The 18,138-nt window shown below is 46.6% G+C and overlaps 39 pseudogenes; all 39 read right to left on the bottom strand.

Annotated features, from left to right (window-relative positions):
- Window positions 1-147: 147 nt before the first annotated feature.
- LOC140282187 (5S ribosomal RNA) lies at window positions 148-266 on the bottom strand (annotated as a pseudogene).
- Window positions 267-663: 397 nt separating this feature from the next.
- On the bottom strand, window positions 664-782 carry LOC140294377 (5S ribosomal RNA; annotated as a pseudogene).
- A 269-nt stretch (window positions 783-1,051) lies between these two features.
- On the bottom strand, window positions 1,052-1,170 carry LOC140314560 (5S ribosomal RNA; annotated as a pseudogene).
- Window positions 1,171-1,442: 272 nt separating this feature from the next.
- LOC140265765 (5S ribosomal RNA) lies at window positions 1,443-1,561 on the bottom strand (annotated as a pseudogene).
- Window positions 1,562-1,830: 269 nt separating this feature from the next.
- LOC140290447 (5S ribosomal RNA) lies at window positions 1,831-1,949 on the bottom strand (annotated as a pseudogene).
- Window positions 1,950-2,346: 397 nt separating this feature from the next.
- LOC140292963 (5S ribosomal RNA) lies at window positions 2,347-2,465 on the bottom strand (annotated as a pseudogene).
- Window positions 2,466-3,510: 1,045 nt separating this feature from the next.
- On the bottom strand, window positions 3,511-3,629 carry LOC140291864 (5S ribosomal RNA; annotated as a pseudogene).
- Window positions 3,630-4,276: 647 nt separating this feature from the next.
- LOC140292962 (5S ribosomal RNA) lies at window positions 4,277-4,395 on the bottom strand (annotated as a pseudogene).
- Window positions 4,396-4,664: 269 nt separating this feature from the next.
- LOC140295658 (5S ribosomal RNA) lies at window positions 4,665-4,783 on the bottom strand (annotated as a pseudogene).
- A 269-nt stretch (window positions 4,784-5,052) lies between these two features.
- On the bottom strand, window positions 5,053-5,171 carry LOC140285767 (5S ribosomal RNA; annotated as a pseudogene).
- Window positions 5,172-5,440: 269 nt separating this feature from the next.
- LOC140299160 (5S ribosomal RNA) lies at window positions 5,441-5,559 on the bottom strand (annotated as a pseudogene).
- Window positions 5,560-5,828: 269 nt separating this feature from the next.
- Window positions 5,829-5,947, bottom strand: LOC140295041 (5S ribosomal RNA; annotated as a pseudogene).
- Window positions 5,948-6,219: 272 nt separating this feature from the next.
- Window positions 6,220-6,338, bottom strand: LOC140282185 (5S ribosomal RNA; annotated as a pseudogene).
- A 397-nt stretch (window positions 6,339-6,735) lies between these two features.
- LOC140292961 (5S ribosomal RNA) lies at window positions 6,736-6,854 on the bottom strand (annotated as a pseudogene).
- Window positions 6,855-7,123: 269 nt separating this feature from the next.
- Window positions 7,124-7,242, bottom strand: LOC140305680 (5S ribosomal RNA; annotated as a pseudogene).
- Window positions 7,243-7,514: 272 nt separating this feature from the next.
- Window positions 7,515-7,633, bottom strand: LOC140265754 (5S ribosomal RNA; annotated as a pseudogene).
- Window positions 7,634-7,902: 269 nt separating this feature from the next.
- Window positions 7,903-8,021, bottom strand: LOC140292174 (5S ribosomal RNA; annotated as a pseudogene).
- Window positions 8,022-8,290: 269 nt separating this feature from the next.
- On the bottom strand, window positions 8,291-8,409 carry LOC140292173 (5S ribosomal RNA; annotated as a pseudogene).
- A 269-nt stretch (window positions 8,410-8,678) lies between these two features.
- LOC140293024 (5S ribosomal RNA) lies at window positions 8,679-8,797 on the bottom strand (annotated as a pseudogene).
- A 272-nt stretch (window positions 8,798-9,069) lies between these two features.
- On the bottom strand, window positions 9,070-9,188 carry LOC140292171 (5S ribosomal RNA; annotated as a pseudogene).
- Window positions 9,189-9,457: 269 nt separating this feature from the next.
- On the bottom strand, window positions 9,458-9,576 carry LOC140294745 (5S ribosomal RNA; annotated as a pseudogene).
- A 272-nt stretch (window positions 9,577-9,848) lies between these two features.
- Window positions 9,849-9,967, bottom strand: LOC140265743 (5S ribosomal RNA; annotated as a pseudogene).
- Window positions 9,968-10,236: 269 nt separating this feature from the next.
- Window positions 10,237-10,355, bottom strand: LOC140292170 (5S ribosomal RNA; annotated as a pseudogene).
- Window positions 10,356-10,624: 269 nt separating this feature from the next.
- LOC140289979 (5S ribosomal RNA) lies at window positions 10,625-10,743 on the bottom strand (annotated as a pseudogene).
- A 272-nt stretch (window positions 10,744-11,015) lies between these two features.
- Window positions 11,016-11,134, bottom strand: LOC140265732 (5S ribosomal RNA; annotated as a pseudogene).
- A 269-nt stretch (window positions 11,135-11,403) lies between these two features.
- On the bottom strand, window positions 11,404-11,522 carry LOC140294775 (5S ribosomal RNA; annotated as a pseudogene).
- A 269-nt stretch (window positions 11,523-11,791) lies between these two features.
- Window positions 11,792-11,910, bottom strand: LOC140290445 (5S ribosomal RNA; annotated as a pseudogene).
- A 237-nt stretch (window positions 11,911-12,147) lies between these two features.
- LOC140291676 (5S ribosomal RNA) lies at window positions 12,148-12,266 on the bottom strand (annotated as a pseudogene).
- Window positions 12,267-12,535: 269 nt separating this feature from the next.
- LOC140293582 (5S ribosomal RNA) lies at window positions 12,536-12,653 on the bottom strand (annotated as a pseudogene).
- A 657-nt stretch (window positions 12,654-13,310) lies between these two features.
- Window positions 13,311-13,429, bottom strand: LOC140288498 (5S ribosomal RNA; annotated as a pseudogene).
- A 269-nt stretch (window positions 13,430-13,698) lies between these two features.
- On the bottom strand, window positions 13,699-13,817 carry LOC140293214 (5S ribosomal RNA; annotated as a pseudogene).
- A 269-nt stretch (window positions 13,818-14,086) lies between these two features.
- Window positions 14,087-14,205, bottom strand: LOC140281633 (5S ribosomal RNA; annotated as a pseudogene).
- A 269-nt stretch (window positions 14,206-14,474) lies between these two features.
- On the bottom strand, window positions 14,475-14,593 carry LOC140300612 (5S ribosomal RNA; annotated as a pseudogene).
- A 647-nt stretch (window positions 14,594-15,240) lies between these two features.
- On the bottom strand, window positions 15,241-15,359 carry LOC140311971 (5S ribosomal RNA; annotated as a pseudogene).
- Window positions 15,360-15,628: 269 nt separating this feature from the next.
- LOC140288388 (5S ribosomal RNA) lies at window positions 15,629-15,747 on the bottom strand (annotated as a pseudogene).
- A 269-nt stretch (window positions 15,748-16,016) lies between these two features.
- Window positions 16,017-16,135, bottom strand: LOC140289978 (5S ribosomal RNA; annotated as a pseudogene).
- Window positions 16,136-16,404: 269 nt separating this feature from the next.
- LOC140289976 (5S ribosomal RNA) lies at window positions 16,405-16,523 on the bottom strand (annotated as a pseudogene).
- A 237-nt stretch (window positions 16,524-16,760) lies between these two features.
- On the bottom strand, window positions 16,761-16,879 carry LOC140291675 (5S ribosomal RNA; annotated as a pseudogene).
- A 269-nt stretch (window positions 16,880-17,148) lies between these two features.
- Window positions 17,149-17,266, bottom strand: LOC140296171 (5S ribosomal RNA; annotated as a pseudogene).
- Window positions 17,267-18,138: the final 872 nt, after the last annotated feature.

Here is an 18,138-nt window from a genome sequence, read left to right as displayed (position 1 = left end):
CTCTGCAACTGAAACTGAGACTCTCAGATCACTTCGTGTCTGCCAACAAAGCAGCAGCAGCTGCTGAAGATGACCAACTTCCTCATGTGTCATAGGGTGATCAGACGTTGCAACAAAAGACATGCAGGTGGTAGAGAGAAGAGAAAAAGCTTAAAGCACCTGGTATTCCCAAGAGGTCTTCCATCCAAGTACTAACTAGGCCCAACCCTCCTTGGCTTCCGAGATCAGACGAGGTCGGGCATGTTCAGGGTGGTGTGGCCGTAAGCAACAATGTCTCTGACAAATGTGCATTATATAGGTACTGGAATCATACGGTTCCTCTATGCAACCAGATCATTTCCGAGAAAGGCTGATGTGTAGTGGGCACATCTTCTTCCCTGACGTGATTATTCTCTGCAGCTGAAACTGAGACTCTCAGATCACTTCGTGTCTGCCAACTACGGTTCCTCTATGCAACCAGATAATTGCCGAGAAAGGCTGATGTGTAGCGGGCAAATCATCTTCTCTGATGTGATCATTCTCTGCAACTGAAACTGAGACTCTCAGATCACTTCGTGTCAGCCAACAAAGCAGCAGCAGCTGAAGATGACCAACTTCCTCATGTGTCACAGGGTGATCAGACGTTGCAACAAAAGACATGCAGGTGGTAGAGAGAAGAGAAAAAGCTTACAGCACCTGGTATTCCCAAGCTGTCTCCCATCCAAGTACTAAGGAGGCTCAACCCTGCTTGGCTTCCGAGATCAGACGAGGTCGGGCATGTTCAGGGTGGTGTAGCCGTAAGCAACAATGTGTCTGACAAATGTGCATTATATAAGTACAGGAATCATACGGTTCCTCTATGTAACCAGATAATTGCTGAGAAAGGCTGATCTGTAGTGGGCACATCTTCTTCCCTGAAGTGATTATTCTCTTTAGCTGAAACTGAGACTCTCAGATCACTTCGTGTCTTCCAACAAAGCAGCAGCAGCTGAAGATGGCCAACTTCCTCATGTGTCACAGGGTGATCAGACGTTGCAACAAAAGACATGCAGGTTGTAGAGAGAAGAGAAAACGCTTACAGCACCTGGTATTCCCAAGCAGTCTCCCATTAAAGTACTAACCAGGCCCAACCCTCCTTGGCTTCCGAGATCAGACGAGGTCGGGCTTATTCAGGGTGGTGTGGCCGTAAGCAACAACATCGGTGACAAATGTGCATTATATAGGTACTGGAATCATACGGTTCCTCTATGCAACCAGATAATTGCCGAGAAAGGCTGATGTGTAGCGGGCAAATAATCTTCTTCCCTGACGTGATAATTTTCTCCAGCTGAACATGAGACTCTCAGATCACTTCGTGTCTGCCAACAAAGCAGCAGAAGCTGAAGATGACCAACTTCCTCATGTGTCACAGGGTGATCAGACGTTGCAACAAAAGACATGCAGGTGGTAGAGAGAAGAGAAAAAGCTTAAGGTACCTGGTATTCCCAAGCGGTCTCCCATTCAAGTACTAACCAGGCCCAACCGTGCTTGGCTTCCGAGATCAGACGAGGTCGGGCTTATTCAGGGTGGTGTGGCCGTAAGCAACAATATCGGTGACAAATGTGCATTATATAGGTACTGGAATCATACACTTCCTCTGTATAACCAGATAATTGCCGAAAAAGGCTGACTTGTAGTGGGTTCATCTTCCTCCTTGATGTGATTATTCTCTGGAGCTGAAACTGAGACTCTCAGATCACCTCGTGTCTATCAACAAAGCAGCAGCAGCTGAAGATGACCAACTTCTTCACGTGTCACAGGGTGATCAGACGTTGCAACAAAAGACATGCAGGTGGTAGAGAGAAGAGAAAAAGCTTACAGCACCTGGTATTCCCAAGCTGTCTCCCATCCAAGTACTAACCAGGTACAACCCTGCTTGGCGTCCGAGATCAGACGAGGTCGGGCTTATTCAGGGTGGTGTGGCCGTAAGCAACAACGTCTCTGACAAATGTGCATTATATAGGTACTGGAATCATACGGTTCCTCTATGTAACCAGATAATTGCTGAGAAAGGCTGATGTGTAGTGGGCACATCTTCTTCCCTGACGTGATTATTCTCTGCAGCTGAAACTGAGACTCTCAGATCACTTCGTGTCTGCCAACTACGGTTCCTCTATGCAACCAGATAATTGCCGAGAAAGGCTGATGTGTAGCGGGCAAATCATCTTCTCTGATGTGATCATTCTCTGCAACTTAAACTGAGACTCTCAGATCACTTCGTGTCAGCCAACAAAGCAGCCGCAGCTGAAGATGACCAACTTCCTCATGTGTCACAGGGTGATCAGACGTTGCAACAAAAGACATGCAGGTGGTAGAGAGAAGAGAAAAAGCTTACAGCACCTGGTATTCCCAAGCTGTCTCCCATCCAAGTACTAAGGAGGCTCAACCCTGCTTGGCTTCCGAGATCAGACGAGGTCGGGCATGTTCAGGGTGGTGTGGCCGTAAGCAACAATGTGTCTGACAAATGTGCATTATATAAGTACAGGAATCATACGGTTCCTCTATGTAACCAGATAATTGCTGAGAAAGGCTGATCTGTAGTGGGCACATCTTCTTCTCTGATGTGATTATTCTCTCCAGCTGAAACTGAGACTCTCAGATTACCTCATGTCTGCCAACAAAGCAGCAGGAGCTGAAGATGACCAACTTCCTCATGTGTCACAGGGTGATCAGACGTTGCAACAAAAGACATGCAGGTGGTCAAGAGAAGACAAAAAGCTTACAGCACCTGGTAATCCCAAGCAGTCTCCCATCTAAGTACTAACCAGGCCCAACCCTACTTGGCTTCCGATTTAAGACAAGGTGGGGCTTATTCAGGGTGGTGTGGCGGTAAGCAAATATATTTGTTACAAATGTGAATTATATAGGTACTGGAATCATACACTTCCTCTATGAAACCAGATAATTGCCGAGAAAGGCTGATGTGTAGTGGGCATATCATCTTCTCTGATGTGATCATTCTCTTCAGCTGAAACTGAGACTCTCAGATCACTTCGTGTCTGCCAACAAAGCAGCAGCAGCTGAAGATGACCAACTTCCTCATGTGTCACAGGGTGATCAGACGTTGCAACAAAACACATGCAGGTGGTAGAGAGAAGAGAAACAGCTTACAGCACCTGGTATTCCCAAGCAGTCTCCCATTGAAGTACAAACCAGACCCAACCCTGCTTGGCTTCCGAGATAAGACAAGGTGGGGCTTATTCAGGGTGGTGTGGCGGTAAGCGACAATATCTGTTACAAATGTGAATTATATAGGTACTGGAATCATACACTTGCTCTATGAAACCAGATAATTGCCGAGAAAGGCTGACTTGTAGTGGGTTCATCTTCCTCCTTGATGTGATTATTCTCTGCAGCTGAAACTGAGACTCTCAGATCACTTCGTGTCTGCCAACAAAGCAGCAGCTGCTGAAGATGACCAACTTCCTCATGTGTCACAGGGTGATCAGACGTTGCAACAAAAGACATGCAGGTTGTAGAGAGAAGAGAAAACGCTTACAGCCCCTGGTATTCCCAAGCAGTCTCCCATTAAAGTACTAACCAGGCCCAACCCTCCTTGGCTTCCGAGATCAGACGAGGTCGGGCTTATTCAGGGTGGTGTGGCCGTAAGGAACAATTTCTGTGACAAATGTGCATTATATAGGTACTGGAATCATACACTTCCTCTATGTAACCAGATAATTGCAGAGAAAGGCTGACTTGTTATGGAAACATCTTCTTCCCTGATGTGATTATTCTCTGCAGCTGAAACTGAGACTCTCAGATCACTTCGTGTCTGCCAACAAAGCAGCAGCTGCTGAAGATGACCAACTTCCTCATGTGTCACAGGGTGATCAGACGTTGCAACAAAAGACATGCAGGTTGTAGAGAGAAGAGAAAACGCTTACAGAACCTGGTATTCCCAAGCAGTCTCCCATTAAAGTACTAACCAGGCCCAACACTGCTTGGCTTCCGAGATCAGGCTTATTCAGGGTGGTGTGGCCGTAAGCAACAATATTGGTGACAAATGTGCATTATATAGGTACTGGAATCATACACTTCCTCTGTATAACTAGATAATTGCCGAAAAAGGCTGACTTGTAGTGGGTTCATCTTCCTCCTTGATGTGATTATTCTCTGCAGCTGAAACTGAGACTCTCAGATCACCTCGTGTCTATCAACAAAGCAGCAGCAGCTGAAGATGACTAACTTCTTCACGTGTCACAGGGTGATCAGACGTTGCAACAAAAGACATGCAGGTGGTAGAGAGAAGAGAAAAAGCTTACAGCACCTGGTATTCCCAAGCTGTCTCCCATCCAAGTACTAAGGAGGCTCAACCCTGCTTGGCTTCCGAGATCAGACGAGGTCGGGCATGTTCAGGGTGGTGTGGCCGTAAGCAACAATGTGTCTGACAAATGTGCATTATATAAGTACAGGAATCATACGGTTCCTCTATGTAACCAGATAATTGCTGAGAAAGGCTGATGTGTAGTCGGCACATCTTCTTCCCTGACGTCATTATTCTCTTCAGTTGAAACTGAGACTCTCAGATCACTTCGTGTTTGCCAACAAAGCAGCCGCAGCTGAAGATGACCAAATACCTCATGTGTCACAGGGTGATCAGACGTTGCAACAAAAGACATGTAGGTTGTAGAGAGAAGAGAAAACGCTTACAGCACCTGGTATTCCCAAGCAGTCTCCCATTAAAGTACTAACCAGGCCCAACCCTCCTCGGCTTCCGAGATCAGACGAGGTCAGGCTTATTCAGGGTGGTGTGGCCGTAAGGAACAATTTCTGTGACAAATGTGCATTATATAGGTACTGGAATCATACACTTCCTCTATGAAACCAGATAATTGCCGAGAAAGGCTGACTTGTAGTGGGCACATATTCTTCCCTGATGTGATTATTCTCTGCAGCTGAAACTGAGACTCTCAGATCACTCTGTGTCTGCCAACAAAGCAGCAGCAGCTGAAGATGACCAACTTCCTCATGTGTCACAGGGTGATCAGACGTTGCAAAAAAAGACATGCAGGTGGTAGAGAGAAGAGAAAAAGCTTACAGCACCTGGTATTTTCAAGCGGTCTCCCACCCAAGTGCTAACCAGGCCCAACTCTGCTTGGCTTCCGAGATCAGACGAGGTCAGGCATATTCAGGGTGGTGTGGCCGTAAGCAACAATGTCTGTGACAAATGTGCATTATATAAGTACAGGAATCATACGGTTCCTCTATGTAACCAGATAATTGCTGAGAAAGGCTGATGTGTAGTGGGCACATCTTCTTCCCTGACGTGATTATTCTCTTCAGCTGAAACTGAGACTCTCAGATCACTTCGTGTCTTCCAACAAAGCAGCAACAGCTGAAGATGACCAACTTCCTCATGTGTCACAGGGTGATCAGACGTTGCAACAAAAGACATGCAGGTTGTAGAGAGAAGAGAAAACGCTTACAGCACCTGGTATTCCCAAGCAGTCTCCCATTAAAGTACTAACCAGGCCCAACCCTGCTTGGCTTCCGAGATCAGACGAGGTCGGGCTTATTCAGGGTGGTGTGGCCGTAAGCAACAATATCGGTGACAAATGTGCATTATATAGGTACTGGAATCATACACTTCCTCTGTGTAACCAGATAATTGCCGAAAAAGGCTGACTTGTAGTGGGCTCATCTTCCTCCTTGATGTGATTATTCTCTTCAGCTGAAACTGAGACTCTCAGATCACCTCGTGTCTATCAACAAAGCAGCAGCAGCTGAAGATGACCAACTTCTTCACGTGTCACAGGGTGATCAGACGTTGCAACAAAACACATGCAGGTGGTAGAGAGAAGAGAAAAAGCTTACAGCACCTGGTACTCCCAAGCTGTCTCCCATCCAAGTACTAACCAGGTACAACCCTGCTTGGCGTCCGAGATCAGACGAGGTCAGGCTTCTTCAGGGTGGTGTGGCCGTAAGCAACAATGTCTCTGACAAATGTGCATTATATAGGTACTGGAATCATACGGTTCCTCTATGCAACCAGATAATTGCCGAGAAAGGCTGATGTGTAGCGGGCAAATAATCTTCTCTGATGTGATCATTCTCTGCAACTGAAACTGAGACTCTCAGATCACTTCGTGTCTGCCAACAAAGCAGCAGCAGCTGCTGAAGATGACCAACTTCCTCATGTGTCATAGGGTGATCAGACGTTGCAACAAAAGACATGCAGGTGGTAGAGAGAAGAGAAAAAGCTTAAAGCACCTGGTATTCCCAAGAGGTCTTCCATCCAAGTACTAACTAGGCCCAACCCTCCTTGGCTTCCGAGATCAGACGAGGTCGGGCATGTTCAGGGTGGTGTGGCCGTAAGCAACAATGTCTCTGACAAATGTGCATTATATAGGTACTGGAATCATACGGTTCCTCTATGCAACCAGATCATTTCCGAGAAAGGCTGATGTGTAGTGGGCACATCTTCTTCCCTGACGTGATTATTCTCTGCAGCTGAAACTGAGACTCTCAGATCACTTCGTGTCTGCCAACTACGGTTCCTCTATGCAACCAGATAATTGCCGAGAAAGGCTGATGTGTAGCGGGCAAATCATCTTCTCTGATGTGATCATTCTCTGCAACTGAAACTGAGACTCTCAGATCACTTCGTGTCAGCCAACAAAGCAGCAGCAGCTGAAGATGACCAACTTCCTCATGTGTCACAGGGTGATCAGACGTTGCAACAAAAGACATGCAGGTGGTAGAGAGAAGAGAAAAAGCTTACAGCACCTGGTATTCCCAAGCTGTCTCCCATCCAAGTACTAAGGAGGCTCAACCCTGCTTGGCTTCCGAGATCAGACGAGGTCGGGCATGTTCAGGGTGGTGTGGCCGTAAGCAACAATGTGTCTGACAAATGTGCATTATATAAGTACAGGAATCATACGGTTCCTCTATGTAACCAGATAATTGCTGAGAAAGGCTGATCTGTAGTGGGCACATCTTCTTCCCTGAAGTGATTATTCTCTTTAGCTGAAACTGAGACTCTCAGATCACTTCGTGTCTTCCAACAAAGCAGCAGCAGCTGAAGATGGCCAACTTCCTCATGTGTCACAGGGTGATCAGACGTTGCAACAAAAGACATGCAGGTGGTAGAGAGAAGAGAAAAAGCTTAAGGCACCTGGTATTCCCAAGCGGTCTCCCATTCAAGTACTAACCAGGCCCAACCCTGCTTGGCTTCCGAGATCAGACGAGGTTGGGCTTATTCAGGGTGGTGTGGCCATAAGCAACAACATCGGTGACAAATGTGCATTATATAGGTACTGGAATCATACGGTTCCTCTATGCAACCAGATAATTGCCGAGAAAGGCTGATGTGTAGCGGGCAAATCATCTTCTTCCCTGACGTGATAATTTTCTCCAGCTGAACATGAGACTCTCAGATCACTTCGTGTCTGCCAACAAAGCAGCAGAAGCTGAAGATGACCAACTTCCTCATGTGTCACAGGGTGATCAGACGTTGCAACAAAAGACATGCAGGTGGTAGAGAGAAGAGAAAAAGCTTAAGGTACCTGGTATTCCCAAGCGGTCTCCCATTCAAGTACTAACCAGGCCCAACCGTGCTTGGCTTCCGAGATCAGACGAGGTCGGGCTTATTCAGGGTGGTGTGGCCGTAAGCAACAATATCGGTGACAAATGTGCATTATATAGGTACTGGAATCATACACTTCCTCTGTATAACCAGATAATTGCCGAAAAAGGCTGACTTGTAGTGGGTTCATCTTCCTCCTTGATGTGATTATTCTCTGGAGCTGAAACTGAGACTCTCAGATCACCTCGTGTCTATCAACAAAGCAGCAGCAGCTGAAGATGACCAACTTCTTCACGTGTCACAGGGTGATCAGACGTTGCAACAAAAGACATGCAGGTGGTAGAGAGAAGAGAAAAAGCTTACAGCACCTGGTATTCCCAAGCTGACTCCTATCCAAGTACTAACCAGGTACAACCCTGCTTGGCGTCCGAGATCAGACGAGGTCGGGCTTATTCAGGGTGGTGTGGCCGTAAGCAACAATGTCTCTGACAAATGTGCATTATATAGGTACTGGAATCATACGGTTCCTCTATGCAACCAGATAATTGCCGAGAAAGGCTGATGTGTAGCGGACAAATCATCTTCTCTGATGTGATCATTCTCTGCAACTGAAACTGAGACTCTCAGATCACCTCGTGTCTATCAACAAAGCAGCAGCAGCTGAAGATGACCAACTTCTTCACGTGTCACAGGGTGATCAGACGTTGCAACAAAAGACATGCAGGTGGTAGAGAGAAGAGAAAAAGCTTACAGCACCTGGTATTCCCAAGCTGACTCCTATCCAAGTACTAACCAGGTACAACCCTGCTTGGCGTCCGAGATCAGACGAGGTCGGGCTTATTCAGGGTGGTGTGGCCGTAAGCAACAATGTCTCTGACAAATGTGCATTATATAGGTACTGGAATCATACGGTTCCTCTATGCAACCAGATAATTGCCGAGAAAGGCTGATGTGTAGCGGACAAATCATCTTCTCTGATGTGATCATTCTCTGCAACTGAAACTGAGACTCTCAGATCACCTCGTGTCTATCAACAAAGCAGCAGCAGCTGAAGATGACCAACTTCTTCACGTGTCACAGGGTGATCAGACGTTGCAACAAAAGACATGCAGGTGGTAGAGAGAAGAGAAAAAGCTTACAGCACCTGGTATTCCAAAGCTGTCTCCTATCCAAGTACTAACCAGGTACAACCCTGCTTGGCGTCCGAGATCAGACGAGGTCGGGCTTATTCAGGGTGGTGTGGCCGTAAGCAACAATGTCTCTGACAAATGTGCATTATATAGGTACTGGAATCATACGGTTCCTCTATGCAACCAGATAATTGCCGAGAAAGGCTGATGTGTAGCGGGCAAATCATCTTCTTCCCTGACGTGATAATTTTCTCCAGCTGAACATGAGACTCTCAGATCACTTCGTGTCTGCCAACAAAGCAGCAGAAGCTGAAGATGACCAACTTCCTCATGTGTCACAGGGTGATCAGACGTTGCAACAAAAGACATGCAGGTGGTAGAGAGAAGAGAAAAAGCTTACAGCACCTGGTATTCCCAAGCTGACTCCTATCCAAGTACTAACCAGGTACAACCCTGCTTGGCGTCCGAGATCAGACGAGGTCGGGCTTATTCAGGGTGGTGTGGCCGTAAGCAACAATGTCTCTGACAAATGTGCATTATATAGGTACTGGAATCATACGGTTCCTCTATGCAACCAGATAATTGCCGAGAAAGGCTGATGTGTAGCGGACAAATCATCTTCTCTGATGTGATCATTCTCTGCAACTGAAACTGAGACTCTCAGATCACCTCGTGTCTATCAACAAAGCAGCAGCAGCTGAAGATGACCAACTTCTTCACGTGTCACAGGGTGATCAGACGTTGCAACAAAAGACATGCAGGTGGTAGAGAGAAGAGAAAAAGCTTACAGCACCTGGTATTCCCAAGCTGTCTCCTATCCAAGTACTAACCAGGTACAACCCTGCTTGGCGTCGGAGATCAGACGAGGTCGGGCTTATTCAGGGTGGTGTGGCCGTAAGCAACAATGTCTCTGACAAATGTGCATTATATAGGTACTGGAATCATACGGTTCCTCTATGCAACCAGATAATTGCCGAGAAAGGCTGATGTGTAGCGGGCAAATCATCATCTTCCCTGACGTGATAATTTTCTCCAGCTGAACATGAGACTCTCAGATCACTTCGTGTCTGCCAACAAAGCAGCAGAAGCTGAAGATGACCAACTTCCTCATGTGTCACAGGGTGATCAGACGTTGCAACAAAAGACATGCAGGTGGTAGAGAGAAGAGAAAAAGCTTAAGGTACCTGGTATTCCCAAGCGGTCTCCCATTCAAGTACTAACCAGGCCCAACCGTGCTTGGCTTCCGAGATCAGACGAGGTCGGGCTTATTCAGGGTGGTGTGGCCGTAAGCAACAATATCGGTGACAAATGTGCATTATATAGGTACTGGAATCATACACTTCCTCTGTATAACCAGATAATTGCCGAAAAAGGCTGACTTGTAGTGGATTCATCTTCCTCCTTGATGTGATTATTCTCTGGAGCTGAAACTGAGACTCTCAGATCACCTTGTGTCTATCAACAAAGCAGCAGCAGCTGAAGATGACCAACTTCTTCACGTGTCACAGGGTGATCAGACGTTGCAACAAAAGACATGCAGGTGGTAGAGAGAAGAGAAAAAGCTTACAGCACCTGGTATTCCCAAGCTGACTCCTATCCAAGTACTAACCAGGTACAACCCTGCTTGGCGTCCGAGATCAGACGAGGTCGGGCTTATTCAGGGTGGTGTGGCCGTAAGCAACAATGTCTCTGACAAATGTGCATTATATAGGTACTGGAATCATACGGTTCCTCTATGCAACCAGATAATTGCCGAGAAAGGCTGATGTGTAGCGGGGAAATCATCTTCTCTGATGTGATCATTATCTGCAACTGAAACTGAGACTCTCAGATCACTTCGTGTCAGCCAACAAAGCAGCAGCAGCTGAAGATGACCAACTTCTTCACGTGTCACAGGGTGATCAGACGTTGCAACAAAAGACATGCAGGTGGTAGAGAGAAGAGAAAAAGCTTACAGCACCTGGTATTCCCAAGCTGTCTCCTATCCAAGTACTAACCAGGTACAACCCTGCTTGGCGTCCGAGATCAGACGAGGTCGGGCTTATTCAGGGTGGTGTGGCCGTAAGCAACAATGTCTCTGACAAATGTGCATTATATAGGTACTGGAATCATACGGTTCCTCTATGCAACCAGATAATTGCCGAGAAAGGCTGATGTGTAGTGGGCAAATGATCTTCTTCCCTGACGTGATAATTTTCTCCAGCTGAACATGAGACTCTCAGATCACTTCGTGTCTGCCAACAAAGCAGCAGAAGCTGAAGATGACCAACTTCCTCATGTGTCACAGGGTGATCAGACGTTGCAACAAAAGACATGCAGGTGGTAGAGAGAAGAGAAAAAGCTTAAGGTACCTGGTATTCCCAAGCGGTCTCCCATTCAAGTACTAACCAGGCCCAACCGTGCTTGGCTTCCGAGATCAGACGAGGTCGGGCTTATTCAGGGTGGTGTGGCCGTAAGCAACAATATCGGTGACAAATGTGCATTATATAGGTACTGGAATCATACACTTCATCTGTATAACCAGATAATTGCCGAAAAAGGCTGACTTGTAGTGGGTTCATCTTCCTCCTTGATGTGATTATTCTCTGGAGCTGAAACTGAGACTCTCAGATCACCTCGTGTCTATCAACAAAGCAGCAGCAGCTGAAGATGACCAACTTCTTCACGTGTCACAGGGTGATCAGACGTTGCAACAAAAGACATGCAGGTGGTAGAGAGAAGAGAAAAAGCTTACAGCACCTGGTATTCCCAAGCTGTCTCCCATCCAAGTACTAACCAGGTACAACCCTGCTTGGCGTCCGAGATTAGACGAGGTCGGGCTTATTCAGGGTGGTGTGGCCGTAAGCAACAATGTCTCTGACAAATGTGCATTATATAGGTACTGGAATCATACGGTTCCTCTATGCAACCAGATAATTGCCGAGAAAGGCTGATGTGTAGCGGGCAAATCATCTTCTCTGATGTGATCATTATCTGCAACTGAAACTGAGACTCTCAGATCACTTCGTGTCAGCCAACAAAGCAGCAGCAGCTGAAGATGACCAACTTCTTCACGTGTCACAGGGTGATCAGACGTTGCAACAAAAGACATGCAGGTGGTAGAGAGAAGAGAAAAAGCTTACAGCACCTGGTATTCCCAAGCTGTCTCCCATCCAAGTACTAACCAGGTACAACCCTGCTTGGCGTCCGAGATCAGACGAGGTCGGGCTTATTCAGGGTGGTGTGGCCGTAAGCAAAAATGTCTCTGACAAATGTGCATTATATAGGTACTGGAATCATACGGTTCCTCTATGCAACCAGATAATCATCTTCTCTGATGTGATCATTATCTGCAACTGAAACTGAGACTCTCAGATCACTTCGTGTCAGCCAACAAAGCAGCAGCAGCTGAAGATGACCAACTTCCTCATGTGTCACAGGGTGATCAGAAGTTGCAACAAAAGACATGCAGGTGGTAGAGAGAAGAGAAGAAGCTTACAGCACCTGGTATTCCCAAGCAGTCTCCCATCCAAGTACTAAGGAGGCCCAACCCTGCTTGGCTTCCGAGATCAGACGAGGTTGGGCTTATTCAGGGTGGTGTGGCCGTAAGCAACAATATCGGTGACAAATGTGCATTATATAGGTACTGGAATCATACACTTCCTCTGTATAACCAGATAATTGCCGAAAAAGGCTGACTTATAGTGGGTTCATCTTCCTCCTTGATGTGATTATTCTCTGGAGCTGAAACTGAGACTCTCAGATCACCTCGTGTCTATCAACAAAGCAGCAGCAGCTGAAGATGACCAGCTTCTTCACGTGTCACAGGGTGATCAGACGTTGCAACAAAAGACATGCAGGTGGTAGAGAGAAGAGAAAAAGCTTACAGCACCTGGTATTCCCAAGCAGTCTCCCATCAAGTACTAAGCAGGCCTAAACCTGCTTGGCTTCCGAGATCAGATGAGGTCGGGCTTATTCAGGGTGGTTTGGCCGTAAGCGACAATGTCTGTGACAAATGTGCATTATATAGGTACTGGAATCATACGGTTCCTCTATGCAACCAAATAATTGCAGAGAAAAGCTGACTTGTAGTGGGCACATCTTCTTCTCTGATGTGATTATTCTCTCCAGCTGAAACTGAGACTCTCAGATTACCTCATGTCTGCCAACAAAGCAGCAGCAGCTGAAGATGACCAACTTCCTCATGTGTCACAGGGTGATCAGACGTTGCAACAAAACACATGCAGGTGGTAGAGAGAAGAGAAACAGCTTACAGCACCTGGTATTCCCAAGCAGTCTCCCATTGAAGTACAAACAAGACCCAACCCTGCTTGGCTTCCGAGATAAGACAAGGTGGGGCTTATTCAGGGTGGTGTGGCGGTAAGCGACAATATCTGTTACAAATGTGAATTATATAGGTACTGGAATCATACACTTGCTCTATGAAACCAGATAATTGCAGAGAAAGGCTGATGTGTAGTGGGCATATCATCTTCTCTGATGTGATCATTCTCTTCAGCTGAAACTGAGACTCTCAGATCACTTCGTGTCTGCCAACAAAGCAGCAGCTGCTGAAGATGACCAACTTCCTCATGTGTCACAGGGTGATCAGACGTTGCAACAAAAGACATGCAGGTTGTAGAGAGAAGAGAAAACGCTTACAGCACCTGGTATTCCCAAGCAGTCTCCCATTAAAGTACTAACCAGGCCCAACCCTCCTTGGCTTCCGAGATCAGACGAGGTCGGGCTTATTCAGGGTGGTGTGGCCGTAAGGAACAATTTCTGTGACAAATGTGCATTATATAGGTACTGGAATCATACACTTCCTCTATGTAACCAGATAATTGCAGAGAAAGGCTGACTTGTTATGGAAACATCTTCTTCCCTGATGTGATTATTCTCTGCAGCTGAAACTGAGACTCTCAGATCACTTCGTGTCTGCCAACAAAGCAGCAGCAGCTGAAGATGACCAACTTCCTCATGTGTCACAGGGTGATCAGACGTTGCAACAAAAGACATGCAGGTTGTAGAGAGAAGAGAAAACTCTTACAGAACCTGGTATTCCCAAGCAGTCTCCCATTAAAGTACTAACCAGGCCCAACCCTCCTTGGCTTCCGAGATCAGACGAGGTCGGGCTTATTCAGGGTGGTGTGGCCGTAAGGAACAATTTCTGTGACAAATGTGCATTATATAGGTACTGGAATCATACAATTCCTCTATGTAACCAGATAATTGCCGAGAAAGGCTGATGTGTAGTGGGCATATCATCTTCTCTGATGTGATCATTCTCTTCAGCTGAAACTGAGACTCTCAGATCACTTCGTGTCTGCCAACAAAGCAGCAGCAGCTGAAGATGACCAACTTCCTCATGTGTCACAGGGTGATCAGACGTTGCAACAAAACACATGCAGGTGGTAGAGAGAAGAGAAACAGCTTACAGCACCTGGTATTCCCAAGCAGTCTCCCATTGAAGTACTAACCAGGCCCAACCCTCCTTGGCTTCCGAGATCAGACGAGGTCGGGCTTATTCAGGGTGGTGTGGCCGTAAGGAACAATTTCTGTGACAAATGTGCATTATATAGGTACTGGAATCATACAATTCCTCTATGTAACCAGATAATTGCAGAGAAAGGCTGACTTGTTATGGGCACATCTTCTTCCCTGATGTGATTATTCTCTGCAGCTGAAACTGAGACTCTCAGATCACTTTGTGTCTGCCAACAAAGCAGCAGCAGCTGAAGATGACCAACTTCGTCATGTGTCACAGGGTGATCAGACGTTGCAACAAAAGACATGCAGGTGGTCGAGAGAAGACAAAAAGCTTACAGCTCCTGGTATTCCCAAGCGGTCTCCCATTTAAGTACTAACCAGGCCCAACCCTCCTTGGCTTCCGAGATCAGACGAGGTCGGGCATGTTCAGGGTGGTGTGGCCGTAAGCAACAATGTCTCTGACAAATGTGCATTATATAGGTACTGGAATCATACGGTTCCTCTATGCAACCAGATAATTGCCGAGAAAGGCTGATGTGTAGCGGGCAAATCATCTTCTCTGATGTGATCATTCTCTGCAACTTAAACTGAGACTCTCAGATCACTTCGTGTCAGCCAACAAAGCAGCAGCAGCTGAAGATGACCAACTTCCTCATGTGTCACAGGGTGATCAGACGTTGCAACAAAAGACATGCAGGTGGTAGAGAGAAGAGAAGAAGCTTACAGCACCTGGTATTCCCAAGCAGTCTCCCATCCAAGTACTAAGGAGGTTCAACCCTGCTTGGCTTCCGAGATCAGACATGTTCAGGGTGGTGTGGCCGTAAGCAACAATGTGTCTGACAAATGTGCATTATATAAGTACAGGAATCATACGGTTCCTCTATGTAACCAGATAATTGCTGAGAAAGGCTGATCTGTAGTGGGCACATCTTCTTCCCTGAAGTGATTATTCTCTTTAGCTGAAACTGAGACTCTCAGATCACTTCGTGTCTTCCAACAAAGCAGCAGCAGCTGAAGATGGCCAACTTCCTCATGTGTCACAGGGTGATCAGACGTTGCAACAAAAGACATGCAGGTGGTAGAGAGAAGAGAAAAAGCTTAAGGCACCTGGTATTCCCAAGCGGTCTCCCATTCAAGTACTAACCAGGCCCAACCCTGCTTGGCTTCCGAGATCAGACGAGGTTGGGCTTATTCAGGGTGGTGTGGCCGTAAGCAACAATATCGGTGACAAATGTGCATTATATAGGTACTGGAATCATACACTTCCTCTGTATAACCAGATAATTGCCGAAAAAGGCTGACTTGTAGTGGATTCATCTTCCTCCTTGATGTGATTATTCTCTGGAGCTGAAACTGAGACTCTCAGATCACCTCGTGTCTATCAACAAAGCAGCAGCAGCTGAAGATGACCAACTTCTTCACGTGTCACAGGGTGATCAGACGTTGCAACAAAAGACATGCAGGTGGTAGAGAGAAGAGAAAAAGCTTACAGCACCTGGTATTCCCAAGCTGACTCCAATCCAAGTACTAACCAGGTACAACCCTGCTTGGCGTCCGAGATCAGACGAGGTCGGGCTTATTCAGGGTGGTGTGGCCGTAAGCAACAATGTCTCTGACAAATGTGCATTATATAGGTACTGGAATCATACGGTTCCTCTATGCAACCAGATAATTGCCGAGAAAGGCTGATGTGTAGCGGACAAATCATCTTCTCTGATGTGATCATTCTCTGCAACTGAAACTGAGACTCTCAGATCACCTCGTGTCTATCAACAAAGCAGCAGCAGCTGAAGATGACCAACTTCTTCACGTGTCACAGGGTGATCAGACGTTGCAACAAAAGACATGCAGGTGGTAGAGAGAAGAGAAAAAGCTTACAGCACCTGGTATTCCCAAGCTGTCTCCTATCCAAGTACTAACCAGGTACAACCCTGCTTGGCGTCCGAGATCAGACGAGGTCGGGCTTATTCAGGGTGGTGTGGCCGTAAGCAACAATGTCTCTGACAAATGTGCATTATATAGGTACTGGAATCATACGGTTCCTCTATGCAACCAGATAATTGCCGAGAAAGGCTGATGTGTAGCGGACAAATCATCTTCTCTGATGTGATCATTCTCTGCAACTGAAACTGAGACTCTCAGATCACCTCGTGTCTATCAACAAAGCAGCAGCAGCTGAAGATGACCAACTTCTTCACGTGTCACAGGGTGATCAGACGTTGCAACAAAAGACATGCAGGTGGTAGAGAGAAGAGAAAAAGCTTACAGCACCTGGTATTCCCAAGCTGTCTCCTATCCAAGTACTAACCAGGTACAACCCTGCTTGGCGTCCGAGATCAGACGAGGTCGGGCTTATTCAGGGTGGTGTGGCCGTAAGCAACAATGTCTCTGACAAATGTGCATTATATAGGTACTGGAATCATACGGTTCCTCTATGGAACCAGATAATCATCTTCTCTGATGTGATCATTATCTGCAACTGAAACTGAGACTCTCAGATCACTTCGTGTCAGCCAACAAAGCAGCAGCAGCTGAAGATGACCAACTTCCTCATGTGTCACAGGGTGATCAGAAGTTGCAACAAAAGACATGCAGGTGGTAGAGAGAAGAGAAGAAGCTTACAGCACCTGGTATTCCCAAGCAGTCTCCCATCCAAGTACTAAGGAGGCCCAACCCTGCTTGGCTTCCGAGATCAGACGAGGTTGGGCTTATTCAGGGTGGTGTGGCCGTAAGCAACAATATCGGTGACAAATGTGCATTATATAGGTACTGGAATCATACACTTCCTCTGTATAACCAGATAATTGCCGAAAAAGGCTGACTTATAGTGGGTTCATCTTCCTCCTTGATGTGATTATTCTCTGGAGCTGAAACTGAGACTCTCAGATCACCTCGTGTCTATCAACAAAGCAGCAGCAGCTGAAGATGACCAGCTTCTTCACGTGTCACAGGGTGATCAGACGTTGCAACAAAAGACATGCAGGTGGTAGAGAGAAGAGAAAAAGCTTACAGCACCTGGTATTCCCAAGCAGTCTCCCATCAAATACTAAGCAGGCCTAAACCTGCTTGGCTTCCGAGATCAGACGAGGTCGGGCTTATTCAGGGTGGTGTGGCCGTAAGCGACAATGTCTGTGACAAATGTGCATTATATAGGTACTGGAATCATACGGTTCCTCTACGCAACCAAATAATTGCAGAGAAAAGCTGACTTGTAGTGGGCACATCTTCTTCTCTGATGTGATTATTCTCTCCAGCTGAAACTGAGACTCTCAGATTACCTCATGTCTGCCAACAAAGCAGCAGGAGCTGAAGATGACCAACTTCCTCATGTGTCACAGGGTGATCAGACGTTGCAACAAAAGACATGCAGGTGGTCGAGAGAAGACAAAAAGCTTACAGCACCTGGTAATCCCAAGCAGACTCCCATCTAAGTACTAACCAGGCCCAACCCTACTTGGCTTCCGAGATAAGACAAGGTGGGGCTTATTCAGGGTGGTGTGGCGGTAAGCAAATATATTTGTTACAAATGTGAATTATATAGGTACTGGAATCATACACTTCCTCTATGAAACCAGATAATTGCCGAGAAAGGCTGATGTGTAGTGGGGATATCATCTTCTCTGATGTGATCATTCTCTTCAGCTGAAACTGAGACTCTTAGATCACTTCGTGTCTGCCAACAAAGCAGCAGCAGCTGAAGATGACCAACTTCCTCATGTGTCACAGGGTGATCAGACGTTGCAACAAAACACATGCAGGTGGTAGAGAGAAGAGAAACAGCTTACAGCACCTGGTATTCCCAAGCAGTCTCCCATTGAAGTACAAACCAGACCCAACCCTGCTTGGCTTCCGAGATAAGACAAGGTGGGGCTTATTCAGGGTGGTGTGGCGGTAAGCGACAATATCTGTTACAAATGTGAATTATATAGGTACTGGAATCATACACTTGCTCTATGAAACCAGATAATTGCCGAGAAAGGCTGATGTGTAGTG

This window comes from Leuresthes tenuis, unplaced genomic scaffold, assembly GCF_036924035.1.
Source record: "Leuresthes tenuis unplaced genomic scaffold, fLeuTen1.0.hap1 SCAF_1, whole genome shotgun sequence".
NCBI lineage: Eukaryota > Metazoa > Chordata > Actinopteri > Atheriniformes > Atherinopsidae > Leuresthes > Leuresthes tenuis.
This window is presented reverse-complemented; position numbering and strand designations above follow the sequence as displayed.